This window comes from Bactrocera neohumeralis, chromosome 6, assembly GCF_024586455.1.
Source record: "Bactrocera neohumeralis isolate Rockhampton chromosome 6, APGP_CSIRO_Bneo_wtdbg2-racon-allhic-juicebox.fasta_v2, whole genome shotgun sequence".
Taxonomy (NCBI): domain Eukaryota; kingdom Metazoa; phylum Arthropoda; class Insecta; order Diptera; family Tephritidae; genus Bactrocera; species Bactrocera neohumeralis.
In genome coordinates, this window is record NC_065923.1 from 67912068 (window position 1) to 67927554 (window position 15487).

Here is a 15487-nt window from a genome sequence, read left to right on the forward strand (position 1 = left end):
ATTAACAAAGGTTGCTTCACTCAAAATGATATAATTCACAACTAATGATCAGACAGCTATCAAATGGAAACATTGAATATATGTGACCTGGTCTACGGAAAGGGGCTTAGGTGTCAAAAAAAAGGAGAACAATTAATGAGATAACGAGAAACTGACGATTATTTTTAACAGCTTTTCCCAGAAAACTAGTTTTTGCACGTTAGCTCCCTTTTCGTAGACCAGGTCACATATATATTTTATAATATATTACTATCTACATATTTATAATACATTTATTTATTTTTATAATTTAGTATACCCTACACAATTTTCCCCAAATGCAACTATGTATTCTTAAGAAAATTAAACAAATATCTTTAATCTATTTTCCTCCTCTTTTATTTCACTTTCCAGCATCCTTGGCATTGTTGTTGTTTCCACAACAAATCAGTATATCGCAGCAGCTTGCAATTGTTGTTATAAAAAGCCGCCAAAATTGGTCGCCTAACGAAAACTTCGTTTGTGCTCAACGACTACAAGGTGAGTGACATTTCGCCCGTACTCGTACTCGTACCTATTCACATTGTCGCCTTTCGTCGTGTCTCAAGTGTGCGTGTGTTTATTGTGCGTCTTACTCAATGTTTAACTTTTTAAAATAGAAAAACAAAAAATTATATTTTGTGTAAAAAACCGAGATTCCAAAGCCATTGGTGAGTTTTCAGTAATATTTGCTTTTACTTCATTACAATTTCGAGGAATTGTTGTATATCGTAATTTTTTTAAGTATTGCACAATTGCTTATTGTAGTTAACTTTCCGTATAAACAGCCTTCCCACTTGTTTCAATGTGTAAACATTTCGTGGCGAGGTAAGTGAGTCGGTAAACAAGGCAGTAAGTGGCATTTCACGAGGAACATATTGTGCGTAAAGTGCTTCTAAGTGCGTTTAATTGAAAATTTAAATGAAATATTTTCATAGAATTGCGATTTTCAACTTGTCTATAAGCTGTCTACGTAAAAAAGTGGCGATTTTGAGGTTATGTATTTATTGGAGGTTAGCGAGTGCTGTCTGAAGTAGGAGGGTAAAATAAATAGCATTTGTTGATTAAAGAAAGAGCGTGGGATGAGAGATTTGGTAGTAAATTAATGAAGTTTGAAATGTATACAAGTTCTAGTTAGAATAAAATTGCTGACAAGGCAAGAATTTTGATAGTAATAGGTTTTAAGAGATTCGTTATTCGAACGTAATATTTTTATACCCGAACAGGGTATATAAAATTTACCGGAAACGTCGGATATCTTTTAAAATATACTACATATCTACCATAAATCCATATTGTGATTAGCGTGACGAGCTGAACCGATTAAGTCATCGCCAACTGTTCGTTTGCCTGTCTGAATATACGCGAAATATTCCCTCTGTTTTTGAGATATCGATCTGAAATTTTGCACACGTTCTTTTCTTCTCATGAAGCTGCTCATTTGTCGGAATCGCCAATATCGGAACACTATAGCATATTGCTGCCATATAAACTGAACGATCGAAATCAAGTGCGTATATCGAAAGATTTTTTATTTGACAAGATATCTTCACAAAATTTGACATGGGTTTTTGATGTTATCTAAGACAATGGTGGCCTGATCTATAAGCTGTATAATATAGCGAATCTTTTTGTTTTTGGAAAGGTATTATAGCGTCGGCGGAGCCTAAGATAACGTTTTTTTAACAGTTTTGCTTAATTGAGTTCGGTTTTTTACTTTTCATACGAAGGTTGCCTTTTATATTTCGGGATTAGAGAACAAAAACAAATTTGTTTATTTTCATCAAAAATCGATTTATGGTTTTTCAAAATATTCTTCAAGAACTTTTCGAAAAGTTTTTGCCACTCTGATTGAGTTGTCTTCAAAACAAGCTTTCTGAACGCATCAACCGCCTATTCAGGTCTCAAAAACGTTGACCTCTTAGTTTATTTTTTATGTACGGGAATAAAAAGAAGTAATTCGATGCCAAGTCTGGACTTTATGGAGGACGACTCATTAAATCGATGTTTTGAGTGCTAAAAAAGGAGTTGCTTCAGTCGAAGTGTGAGAGCTAGCTTTGTCGTGGTCAAGAGTGATCACTCTTCGGTGGTTGGTTTTGCTGATTTCTTGAAAGACAACTCGCAAACAAATGTACATGTATCAGAATAAAATGTAATCAGAATTTACTGTTCTGTGTTGTTCTAGTGATATGGTTGCAATATGTTCAGTTCTTCCAAAAATAAGCAACCATTTGCTTGGCAGTACTACTTGAGCGAACTACTTTTGTTGGATTCGGTTCGTCTGGAAACCTCCATGTAGTCGACAAGTGTTTATTTTTGGATTCATACGCATAAGTCTAGAATTAGTCATCTATCAAGTTGTCATAGATGTGTTTCGAAACACCGCTATCGTATTTTGCTAATATTTCTCTCGATCAATCGACAAAAGTTTTTTTGAGCGATTGGATTGACTGTAAATTTTTTAGAGTCAAATGTTCAGATAATATTGGATATAAGCTTGTACCACTGATTCCCATAGTTATATCAGTTTGAGCACAGCATCAATAGTTTCTGGAACAACAACTGATTTTGGACGACCTTCACGAAATTCGTCATGAAGTGATCTACGACCTCAACTAAATTCACCTTGTCATCGATAAACACTGGTCCTTGATCGAGCTTCATCACCAAGAATTGAATTAAGTTCATCGATGCACTGTTTATGAGTTAATCTAGGTCAAAAATTGAAATAATTGCGCAAAAAATTTAATTAAATTTTAGGCCCGAGATGTATACTTTAAGTTACTGTAAAGTTGAGTTAAGTTCATCGATGCACTGTTGATGACTTAATCTACGACGAAAGTTGTAAAAGTTTCAGGGCCGAGATGAATATTTTAAGTTACTGTAAATAACATAAATAGCGCAAGTATGTCAAAACAATAAAGTTGTGAGTTTCCAGATTCTTCCAGTATAAACTACGTATAAATATTTTATATATTGCAAATTTTCTGTAGTTCACCGCTTCATGGAAAAACAACATATATTGTTTGATACGTTTACAAACGACGAATACTGTAATTAAAAAATGAAAGAGAAATAAAAAATTCTTTCTTCCATAAACGCTGTAAATCATAAATTACCAAAAACAAATATTTTGCAAATAATTTTTCCAGGAATCTATTCTTAAACCCGCTCAAAAAACGAACAAAAAGTGTAAGAAATGCTTATAATTTTCACTGTAATTACATAATCAGCGTGAAATTTTTAACAAATAGTGCCTAAATGACGTACAAAAGATTTGAAACCCCATGACTGGGCACTATTGAACTAGATACTGACGTTTCAGCGACGCGTGTGCCCAGCACCAGTGCCATGTAATTGATTTTTTATTGTGCCCTTTCATTGTAGATACGAGTATAAAGCCGCAGGGGATTTTCGATTATTACAAAACTATTAAATTTGTTTCGGACCTACTGGATTTTTTGTTAAGAAAAGCTTAGCGGCATGAAAGCAAAAAGGGTTGAAGCATAATTGTTTTAGCTGACTTACAGGTATGCTTTGATTGTTGCTTTTGACGTCATTTCGCTATAGGCTCAGCCTAGCTCTGTTATATTTTGTATTTGAACTTGTATAAAGTCATCAAAAAACGAACACATTTTGCAACAATATTTCTATTACATTCTTGCATCTTTGACCATTTCTTTGAATTAAGTTTTACGTTAAGCTGTTACATGGGTTTCCCCGGGTAAAAAAAGCCTTTTTTCAATTTTTTTTTTTTCATATAAAAAATTATATATTTTTAGTTACAAACATACACTATTAACAAAAAATTCTGAAATTTTTGAAAAAAAATATTTTAAACTCGGATACTTCCGGTGACCCCTCGGCAAAAAGATGCTCCGCGTAACCCCTTAAAGCATTTACTATAAGTCCAGCTGACACGACACTAAAACGGCTATAACTTCAGAAATATTTGGAGTTTTGTAAAATCCTTCTAAGCAGACATTTTTGAATATTTAAATTATCGAATTTTACGAGAAAAATGTCTAAATTTTTTTAAAATTTCTAGACTGTGGTATTTTGGAATTAACATTAACATTAACATTAACATTAACATTAACATTAACATTAACATTAACATTAACATTAACATTAACATTAACATTAACATTAACATTAACATTAACATTAACATTAACATTTTCTCAAAAATATGTTGCTAAAAAATTTCTATAGTTAGTTCTATAGCCTGCAAAACAAAGAAATAGAAAAAGTGACATGATTGAATTTAAATTGCAATGTATAAACAAATGATTTATCAGCTAAAGCCATTGATCTTGAACTTCAGCATACTACAATTGCGCCTGAACAGGCCAAACGAATGTAATAAACATGTGATTGACAGGAACAAATTACAATAAAAATGCACGGAAAGTGACCGATCAATTAAAAATATATGTATATGTACATAAAAATAACAACAAAAACTGTTTTTAATTGAAGGGCAGTTTTGTTATTAGTTTGAAAGTAAAATTTTATTATTCAAATTAAAAACCATGAATGCATATAGACAGTAAAATTTGCACTAAGCATAAATACTATAAATACATATATACTTCATTCACCTTAAATGCCAAATAACGTAAAATCAATCTTCATAATTTTACAGGCGAAGAAAAAAGGTATAATAGAAAGCACTCATATTGAAACAAAACTTGAGTTTTGGTTATAAAATGGTTATATATTGGTTATATATGAAAGTGGCAGCTGAACATTTTATACTACATATATTGGTCTACAACTTTGCTTCCGCCGTTTTTTTTTGTAAATTTTGTATTTGTATAAAAACGGTTACAAAAATGTTATTCAAAATATTGGCCGTCGCTAGCTACTACTTTTGACCATCTTTCTGGCAGCATGCGTATTCCGTGACGAAAGAACTCCTCATCTTTCGAGTCGATCCAAGTATCAATCCAATTTTTGACTTCTTCATAAGAACTGAGGTGCTCCTTAGCTAGACCGTGTGCCATCGATCGGAACAAGTGGTAGTCAGATGGAGCAACGTCTGGAGAATACGGCGGGTGGGGTAAGATCTCTCATTTCAGCGTCTCCAAATATTTTTTACCACCTTTGCGACGTGAGGCCGAGCATTGTCATGCTGGAGAATGACTTTATCGTGCCTTTCCTCGTACTGTGGCCGTTTTTCTTTTAGTGCTCGGCTCAAACGCATCAATTGCGTTCGGTATCGATCTCCTGTGAACTCATAATATATCACCCCCAGCTGGTCCCACCAAATGCAGAGCATGACCTTAGCGCCGTGAATGTTCGGTTTTGCCGTCGACGTGGAGGCATGTCCAGGCTTTCCCCATGACTTTCTTCGCTTAGGATTATCGTAGTGGAGCCATTTTTTGCCGCCAGTTACAATGCGTTGTAAAAATCCTTTTCGGTTGTGCCTTTGAAGCGGCTGTTCACATGCAGAGAAGCGTCGTTCGACATCTCTTGGTTTCAAGTCGTAAGGAACCCAGTTTCCTTGTTTCTGAATCATCCCTATGGCTTTGAGGCGTTTTGATACGGCTTGCTGTGTCACTTACAACGATCTGGCCAATTCTTCTTGGGTCGCATCTTGGTCGAGTAATGCTTCCAATTCAGCATCTTCGAAAATCTTCTCCCTTCCACCACCATGCCGGTCTTCGATTTCATAATCACCATTCTTAAAACGTTGAAACCATTCGCGACATGTTCTTTCGCTTAGGACAGCCTCACCGTACGTCTCTGAAAGCATTCGATGAGCCTCAGCCGCACTTTTTTTGGAATTAAAAAAGAAAAGCAAAATTTCCCGCAAATGTCGAGAATTCGGCTCAAAAATTAACATTTTCAGTTGAGAATAAGTTTGGGATGCAAACAGATCTCTACAAATATTTTGTTGGGTTAGTGTTGACACAAATGTCCAAGATCGATATAAAACGATTTAATCGATTTAATCGACCAGTGCTTGACCCTAGAGACATCTATTGGAAAACGGCGGAAGCAAAGTTGTAGACCTAATACATATGTAATATAATGAAGTAAATCGTATGCAATTAAAAAAAATTTTTTAAATTGTTTGATGTTGCGTTGTTTTGCATTTTAGGTGACTATATATATGGCATATTCATATATTAAAGGGCAAAGACTTGAAATAGTTGAATATCAAAAGTTATTCTCCAATATTCGCCGAACGCACAGGAAAAATGATCTGCTAACAAAAAGCACAATAGCTCGGTACATAGGGTGACCATAAATATCGTCATATCTCCGAAAGTGCATAAAATAATATTTGCCAAAATTTGACGTGGTTTTTTCGTTTTCGGCTCACCGTTGCCACGATATTCGGCCGATTGATCGTCTGTTTCCGGGTCGTAAGCATATATCCAATATAAAGGTACGTTGCCAGTAATAATACGTTTCATGGCATTATGGTAGTTGGAAAGCTTTACGCGTACCATGCTTTCCAAGCTGGCTCACTGATTTTCGAAATAGACAATACAGTATTGGCAGCTGCACTTTTGGCCGCTCTTTCTCTTCACTTCTTTGTTAATGACAGCTATTGCAACTAGACCAAGCTTAAAGTTAAACCTTAGCTAGATAACTCTTAACTGCAACAGGGACGAAACAGTCAGTCACCGCCATCGTCGTGATATTGTGGTATCTATTACCAGTCGTCATTACCGGAATTTTTTTAGACTTTCCAAAGTCTAATACGCCAGATACGAGTAGCATTTTCAATGAAATAAGTTATAGGCCACTGGTAGCACTGTTAGAACTTCTGTATTCAATTTTTTTTAGAAAAAAATATAAAAAGAGTTCAACTGACTACTGATAAACCGCAGCCTCATAATTTTTTGAAGTGATGCCCCCGCCGGGGGAAACAGAGGAAGAGGAAGACCTCCACTCCGTTGGAAGGACCAAGTGGAGAAGGACCTGGCTTCGCTTGGAATATCCAATTGGCGCCACATAGCGAAAAGAAGAAACGACTGGCGCGCTGTTGTTAACTCGGCTATAATCGCGTAAGCGGTGTCTACGCCAATTAAGAAGAAGATGCCTAAGAATCTGTAAAATTCACATTAATTAGTAATATTTAAATTAATTTTTATTGCTTAACTATATTATTATTAAAATTACTTAAGTTTGAAACATTTTTGTTAAGATAAGATAATGCTTAATTATTGATTATATGCTGATTATGTGCTAACAACACCTAGCAGTTTTTGAAAAAAGTTTCATTACTAAATTTTTCTGGAGATATTTCCATTTTATTTCAAATCAAATAGTACTTTGCCTTTTTTCAGTTGCTAATATCTAGAAATAATGTTAAACTATTGAAATTAAATAAGTATTTGTCTAAGAAATTCAACAAAATCTCTTTAAACTTATTGCATAGGCGACAATTAGTTGCATAAAAACTTACAAACATCACTTTTACTCATAAATATGCTCTTTATTTAGTTTGTTTACTAAGCATATGGTTAAGCGCACATGTTGCTGCAACATGTGTCTAAGCATATGAGTTGAGTCACGGGACAACTGGGCGTATGATTAATTATTTAGAAATTTTGCGTGGTAATGATTTCTCACGCGGCTTGGAACATATAATATATTATATTTTCTGCTAGTAATAAATAATAAAGAGCGTGTGACTTGATGAAAAAATAATTGAAAGCGAAATTTATAAAAATTATTAGCAAATATTTTTTGAAATTTTTTTTATACAAATGTTAATTAAACAGTTTTTATGAGCACAGAGAACTTACTGCGTGCATTTCATATGCTTGAAAAGTTTTATTCAAACATAAATAAATATAAGCATTGTATATACTATACCATTAAGCTATAAACAGCGATTTAGCTGCAATAGATGTTACTGCCAATACTTAAAGTTACATCGATATTATGCACAGCTGATTGGTGTATGACTTTTTTCTTTATTTATTTCTGTGCGATCGTGACGTACTCTTCGGTGGCAAGTTTCTGCTTTTATATGCCAACAGCCGAACAGCAACAGGCAATGCAACCTTAACCTTGAATCAAAGCACGTCCAATGACCAAAGCAGTAACGGTAATGAGACAAGTGTAACTACAATTTTCACAAATACAAACATATGTATCTGCACACATACAGTTTTAATACAATTTTATGGTTGTAAATATGTTTGTGTGTAAGCATAATGGCTCGCGTTTGAGAATATGTGCTTTTGGTTAGCAACTTTTGATTTTTTGCCCACTTTACAGTTGATTGCATTAAAAAATGTTTATTGCCACTCATTCGATTGGTAAAATAATGTTAGTTAAATACACACACATGCTTAAACTAAACAAATAAATGTAAAGTGTTAAATATTTTCTGTGCATGCGGCACTTAACTTATTTAATTAGCGCGAAAATGTTCGAAATCTCAATGTAAAGTATATAAATTAAATCTAATTTAGGCATTTAAATGTTGTTTTTTTTATATATGTTAAGTACCGTTGATTTGGTGAATTAATGAACTTGATTGTGGCACATTGTATGCATGGATAGGGCTCATTAGGCTGAAGGCTTCAAGCGAATAGCGATTGTTGGAGATAATGTGTTTTTGATGGTTACTGTGTAGGTAGAAAGACTTGTGAGAAAAATGTAATGATTACATTTTATTACTTTTGTATTACCTTGCAATTTCAATGATTAACAAAATATAAAGTCTTTATTTTTTAATGATTATCATTTGATTATTTTTTGAAATTGGTAAACTTTAACTTGATTGTTAAAAATAATGCGATTTTGATGGTTACTATGTAGGTAGTAAGACGGTAATGAAAGAAAAATGTAATGATTAATTACATATTATTACTTTAGCATTACTTGACAAGTTTGATGATCGGCAAAGAATAAACTCTTAATTTTATTGTGTATATAACTACAATTGGAATAGTCTACGTAACAAATCGTAATTCATGTAATTCAATTGCAAAAATATTAATTACTTGTTAATACAAAAAATAAATCTTAAATATTATTACATGCAATTTTCTTGATTAACAAAAAATCAAGTTATTAATTTGTAATGATTACCATTACATTTCGATTACTTTTTGTTATTGGTAAACTTTAACTTGATTGTTGAAAATAATGCGATTTGGATAATTACTTTGCAGGTAGAAAGACAATAATGACTTTATATTATTATAAAAATTGTAATGATTGTTCATGTAATCTAACGGTAAAACTGTTAAATACTTGTTAAAATAAAAAGTAAATCTTAAATGTTTTTATTTGCAAATTTTTTTATCAGCATTTTTTCTTTGTAAGCTGATTAGAAAAGTACCTATATAGGTACTATTTGGTACTATATACTATTCAATACATAGTACCTATATACATAGCGGTAATTGCAAAGAATACAAAAGTAATGCAAGTAATCAAAAATTTATTTATTGGTGCAAAAAAAAAATAAAGAAATTAATAGTCTCAACAAATTTCTTCTTTCATATTTACTACTTGAAACGCAAATATACTTATTATACTTATATTATTATAATAGTATTTGTAAAGTAATGCAAAGATAATGCAAGTAATCAAAAAGTAATTTATAAAAAAAATTGTAATCTTCTTAAAGATGGATATGTAATCTAACGATCTTGTAAAACATAAGTAATCAAAAAATGATTACGAGAAAATGCTAACTAAGGCTCTTAAGCTTTAAGTGTTTAAAACAATTGATTAAAGTTGAAGTATACAAGTAATCATAAAGTTTTTTTTTTTTTTTTTGCGGGTGAGGGGGTGGAAAATGCCTTCCGCATCATCGGTGCTATCGTCACAGCAGCGGTATGTGCCACTTGCAGGTCACTAAAAACCCCCCCTCTAAGGAACCGTCGCCTACCCTGGGACCGCGTTTGCATTACTTCAGGGTGGCGTTCCATTTTTCTCATTGAGAGATTTACATCTGCGCACCTGCGTCCAGGTCCCGCTTTTTGCTGCGAAGCAAAATTGCTGCGAAATTCTTGATGATCTCCCAGTTTGCTTCACTCTCCAACATGACGCTGACTAAATTGTCCGCGTTTATTGGGCCAACCAGGTTTTCTACGGCGGTGCGTTCTTGTTGCCAGCGCACACATTCAAAGAATGTGTGTTCAGCGTCGTCTTCTGTCGCGTCGTTATATAGGCATGACGGCTCTACGACTTTTCCCATTCTGTGGAGGTACTTTTTGAAGTATCCGTGACCGGATAGTAACTGAGTTGTGTAAAAATCGACTTCTCCGAATTTACGGCTTGTCCATAAGTCTAGATTTTTTATTAGCCTGGCCGTCCATCTGCCGCGACTTTCATTCTCCCATCTTTTTTGCCATGTTGTTATTGTGTCTCTCCTTATTTGTTGAATTGCGCTCTTGTTGTTATTGGATGATTTCTTTAGCTCCCACAGCTTTTTCCTTTCATATGCTAGAAGGTCAATTGGGGCATTACCGCTTATAACTAATATTGCATCGCCTGATACTGTCCGGTACGCTGATGCAACTCTGAGGGCTGCGGTGCGGTGCACTCTGGCCATTACCTTACGCCGATTTTCCTTTTTAAGGGCGTCTGCCCAGATCTCGGCTCCGTATAGTAAGACGCTTATTGTCGTCGACATTAGGAGCTTTCTCTTTTCTTGGCTGGGGCCCCCTATGTTGGCCATTAATCGACTCAGTTGAGAGGTGATCTTCGCTGCCTTTCCTGCGGCGTGCTGGATTTGAACCCAGAAGGTTAGTCTGGGGTCCAGTCTTACGCCTAGGTAGTTTACTGCTCTCTGCGTCCTAAGAATATCCGTAGTTGTGTGCATGCTTATCTCGAGAGGTATGTGCTTGTTTGTTAGCAGCAGTAGCTCTGTTTTCTCCGTAGCGAGCTGGAGGTTGTGTGTGTCAAGCCATGTTTGCGTCCGTATCATGACCTGATTCAGCTTTCTTCGCGCTTCTTCTGTGTCCCTTGCTGTGATTACTGCCGCAATGTCGTCCGCGTAGCCAATTAAATATGATTCGTCTGGCATTTCTAGTTTTAATATAGCGTCGTAGCTGATGTTCCATAAGTCTGGGCCTAGAATGGATCCTTGCGCTGCTCCTGACGTAACCGCTATCTGTCGTGACCCTTCTTTGGTTTCATACAGCAGTTTTCTGTTGCTAAGGTAGCTCTGCACCACAGCCCTGAGGTAGTCGGGTATCTTGAAGCTTTTTTCGAGAGCGTCAATCATGTCCACCCATCTAGCACTGTTGAAAGCGTTTCGGACATCTAGAGTCGCCAGTAACACTATTCTTTTATATTTATGCCATCTACGCTGCGCTGCTTCTACGCTTTCGACGACGCATTTTATGGCTCCTATTGTTGATCTACCGGGTCTGAAACCATATTGTCTAGGGGACAATCCTCCAGCTTCGTTAATGGCCGCTTCGAGTCTGGGTTTTATGAGGCTTTCGTATAGCTTTCCCGCTGTATCAAGCATGCATAGAGGACGGTAAGCTGATGGCGAATTGGGGTCTCCTTTTCCCTTACTGATTAACACTAGCCGTTGCTTCTTCCATGGTTCAGGGAATATTCCGGTTTCAAGGCAGGCGTTGTACATTTTCAGTAGTACTGCCGGGCGCTCTGCAGCGATTATTTTGAGGATTTCTGCTGGGATCCCGTCCGGACCGGGTGATTTGTTGGCCTTGAGCTTGCCAGTGGCTAACTGCAGCTCTTCAAGGGTGAACAGGGGGATTTGCGCAGATCTTAGTGTTTGTTCTGGATCACTAGCCCTGCTTTCGTGTGTGGGGAATAGCGCGTTCACGATGTGATCCATTTTGACAGCGGTTAAGTCAGGCGGCTTTGCTCGAGCGCCGAGTTTCTTCATAACTACTTTATATCCGAGTCCCCAGGGGTTTCTGTTTATATCCTCGCGTAGTTCCTCCCATTTTTTCTTTTTGCTGTCGTCGATGGCGTGCTTCAGCTCCTTTTTTGCTGCTTTGTATTGCTCGGCTTCTTCGGGTGCGGCTCCTCTGCGCCTGGATCTCGTGTAGGATCTGCGAAGGCGGAGGCATGTGCGTCTGAGTTGGGCGATATTTTCAGTCCACCAGTAGACTGCTGCCTTATGTTTGCTGTGGGAAGCCTTGGGCATTGATTTTTTACAGGCTCTTATTATATTAAACATTGTGTGCTCGACAATCTCTTTTGCATTATTTGGGGAGCTGCTAGATGGGTTTTGGTCGTCTATTGCAGAGATCAGTTTCGAAGTATTTAGCTTCGAAATGTTCCACTTCCGTGTTGCAGTCTTTTTCCTGTGCTGGTTAGCGTTTGTTCCAGTATCGATAGTGAAGCAAATGTACTGGTGATCGCTACCAGTGTAATCCTCCAGGACTTTCCATTTCTTTATTGAGCCTGCCAAGCGTTCGGATGATAGAGTGATGTCTGGTGTAGTTTCCTCGCATCCCGGTCTTCTAAACGTGGTTGCATTTCCCGTGTTGAGCACTATTAGACTTAGGCGCGCAGCCATTTCTAGGATGCAATTCAATACTATATAGTACCTATAAACATAGCGATAATTGCAAAGAATACAAAGGTAATGCAAGTAATCAAAAATTTATTTATTGGTGTAAAAAAAATAAAGAAATCAGTAGTTTCAACAAATTTCTCTATATTGCTTATATCACAAAGTAATCTTTGTTTTTAAAATATTTACTATTTGAAACTTAATTTGAAACGTAAATGTAATCAGAAAGTAATCCGTCATGTTTAGATTTGTAGTACATTGTAATTTGCCTATTAGTTGCCGATTAAAAGATTTACTTATATTTTTATAATAGTATTTGTAAAGTAATGCAAAGATAATGCAATTAATCAAAAAGTAATTTATTTAAAAAAAATAAGTAATCTATTACTTAAAGATGGATATTGAAAGTGTACTTATATTGCAAGTATTATGTGTAATTATTTCTTACTAAACCAATTGCTATTTAAAGTAAAATTAAAATATTAAAGTGATCTTGAAGTAATTAGTAAGTAAAGGTTTTTATTGAAAAGACATAAGTAATCAAAAAATGATTACGAAAAAATGCTAACTAAGGCTCTTAAGCTTTAAGTGTTTAAAACAATTGATATTTGAATTAAGGTTGAATTATACAAGTAATCATAAAGTAATCTGTCATGTTAAGATATGTAGTAAACTTTAATATACCTATTAGTTGTCGACTACAAGAAAAAAATGTATCTCTATGCAATGCAATATCATATAGCAGTCTATGTTTTTGAAAAAATGCTATTTGAAGTATAATTGCTATATAAAAGTAATCATAAATGTATTGAAAACACATAAGTCGTTAAAAAGATCATTACGATAAAATTACAACTAAGGATCTTAAGCTCTAAGTGTTGAAAACAATTGCTATTTGAAGTAAAGTTGAATTATAAAAGTAATCATAAAGTAATCCGTCATGTTTATAAGTATAGTAAACTTTAAATACACCTATTAATTGCCATTTAGAAGATTTACCTATATTTTTATAGCAAAGATGCAAAATTAGTGCAAGTAATCAAAAAGTAATTTATTGGTTTGCATGAAAATCAAGTAATCAATTACGAAACTTATCAATTATATGAAAAAAATATATAAAAACTGTAACAATATGCAATGCAATGTCATATAGTAATCTGTGTTTTTGAAACAGTTGCTATTTAAAGTGAAATTGATATATAAAAGTAATCATTAAGTAATTCTTTACAGCCAGCTTTGTAAAAACATTTAATATTACTATTACATGCCGATTAGAAGATTTACATATTTTTTTATAGCAATATTTGTAAAATAATGCAAGTAATCAAAAAGTAATAAGTAAATAAAATGTCATTGCGAGTGTAATTAGAATTATATTAGTATTAAAAAGCATCTATAAAATAATGCAAGTAGTCAAATTATTGACTTGTGACCATAAAAAGACTGTAAGTAATCAAAATATCAATACGAAACTCATTACAATTAGATTTTTATTAAAAAATATTTGTAAAATAGTTCAATTAATCATAAACTTAAGTCAACAAAATATAATTACGATAGTGATTACAATAAGATTTGCATTAAAAAACATGGGTAATCAAAATGGTAGTAGGTTATCAAAAACCACGTGAGTGATTCTAACTATTGAGCTTATGCTGTAATCTTGTAAGCAATAATTATATCTGAATATGTTGTAATATTAGTTAAAATTTTTGGAAAATTTACAAGGGGCTTTGGAAAAGTTGAAGGTATTTAAAAAGTAATCTAATTGTAATGAAGAAATATAAAGATTGAATGAGCATACTTAGATTAGGTAAGATACCACTTTTTAAGTTTTTAAATTTGTCTGCAACAACTAGAGTTGCCATATAAAATTTTTTTCAAGCAAATAAAACTCAAAAAAAAAAAAAATTTCAAATGAAATTAAATATTTTTTTTTTAATTTTCAAATAAAATTCCAAAAATTTTTTTTTATTTTTAAATCTAACCTAAAAAAAATTTTCAAATAAAATTAAATAATTTTTTTTTTTAATTTTCAAATAAAATTAAATAATTTTTTTTTTTGTTTTTTTAAGTCTAACCTTAAAAATATTCAGCAAAAAATATTTTATAATGAGTTAAAATAGCGCTCGCTTTCAGACGCCAGACGGCAACTCCAAAAATATATGTGTTTATTATTTTTACAGTTTCTACGTTTTTCTGGTTTGTCATTTATTTACTTAGAAAAGTACTTATAATTAGCGTTAGTTGCCCTGCGTAGAATTTCTCCCTTTTCTTATGATTTGCATATAATTGAAATGTTGTTGCTTATTGGCCTACCAATTTGTATAATAGAAATTGACTTTGCACTTTAAATTGATCACGAAACTTTATAATTGAAAACAATTATAAAAGTAATTTATTAAGCATTTAATGAATATTAATATAACGTTGTTGTATTTAAATTTTTTGCGATGAGAACTATTTTAGTGTTTTTATTACGTAAACGTGTAGCTCGACTTGAATTGCAAACTTGGCCGCAATTTTTTAACACGTACTATGTCACACATATACTTAAATAAATATGTATGTATAAATGTATTTACTAAGTAAACACACATTTTATATAACCATAAAGCTGTGCCACACAAATGTCATGATTTATTTGCAAGGCCTGTGACAATTGTGGGAAGATTTTGGTTTGTAATTGCGTTCAGAAAACACAATTCACCCGTTTTGCGGCTTGAGAAGTGCACAGTCTGGCTTGAATGATTTTTCGTTGAAACTATGATTTGTGTGTGCTTATTTTTAGTTGCTGGTATTTAGTGCAAGTGATGTACGCATAGTATATGAATGAAATTTTACTTCAGTTGCATGAATTTGCTAGCAGCGCATGAGTATATATTTTTCGATTTTTAAATTTTTTCAAAGATTTTTTTGTTTGATTTTTTTTATTTTTTTTTCAATTTATTATTTTCTTCGATTTTCCTTCAATTTTTGCAT

The 15487-nt window shown here is 33.8% G+C and overlaps 2 protein-coding genes across 4 annotated transcripts in view; one reads left to right on the forward strand and one right to left on the reverse strand.

The window, feature by feature from the left end:
- Window positions 1–15487, reverse strand: part of LOC126762498 (serine-rich adhesin for platelets) — a 234692-nt gene that overhangs the window by 102904 nt on the left and 116301 nt on the right. The window lies entirely within an intron of this gene.
- The window catches only part of LOC126762507 (CD151 antigen), a 56206-nt gene that overhangs the window by 15079 nt on the left and 25640 nt on the right, over window positions 1–15487 (forward strand). Inside the window, exon 2 of one of the 3 annotated variants that reach the window (XM_050479299.1) lies at window positions 394–519. The exons of 1 other annotated variant lie outside the window; for it this stretch is intronic. The gene's annotated coding sequence lies outside the window, so the exon portion shown is untranslated. Of the gene's footprint in view, window positions 1–393; window positions 520–574; window positions 690–15487 lie in introns of those variants that run through there. One more of the 3 variants, XM_050479300.1, reaches the window with a different exon arrangement.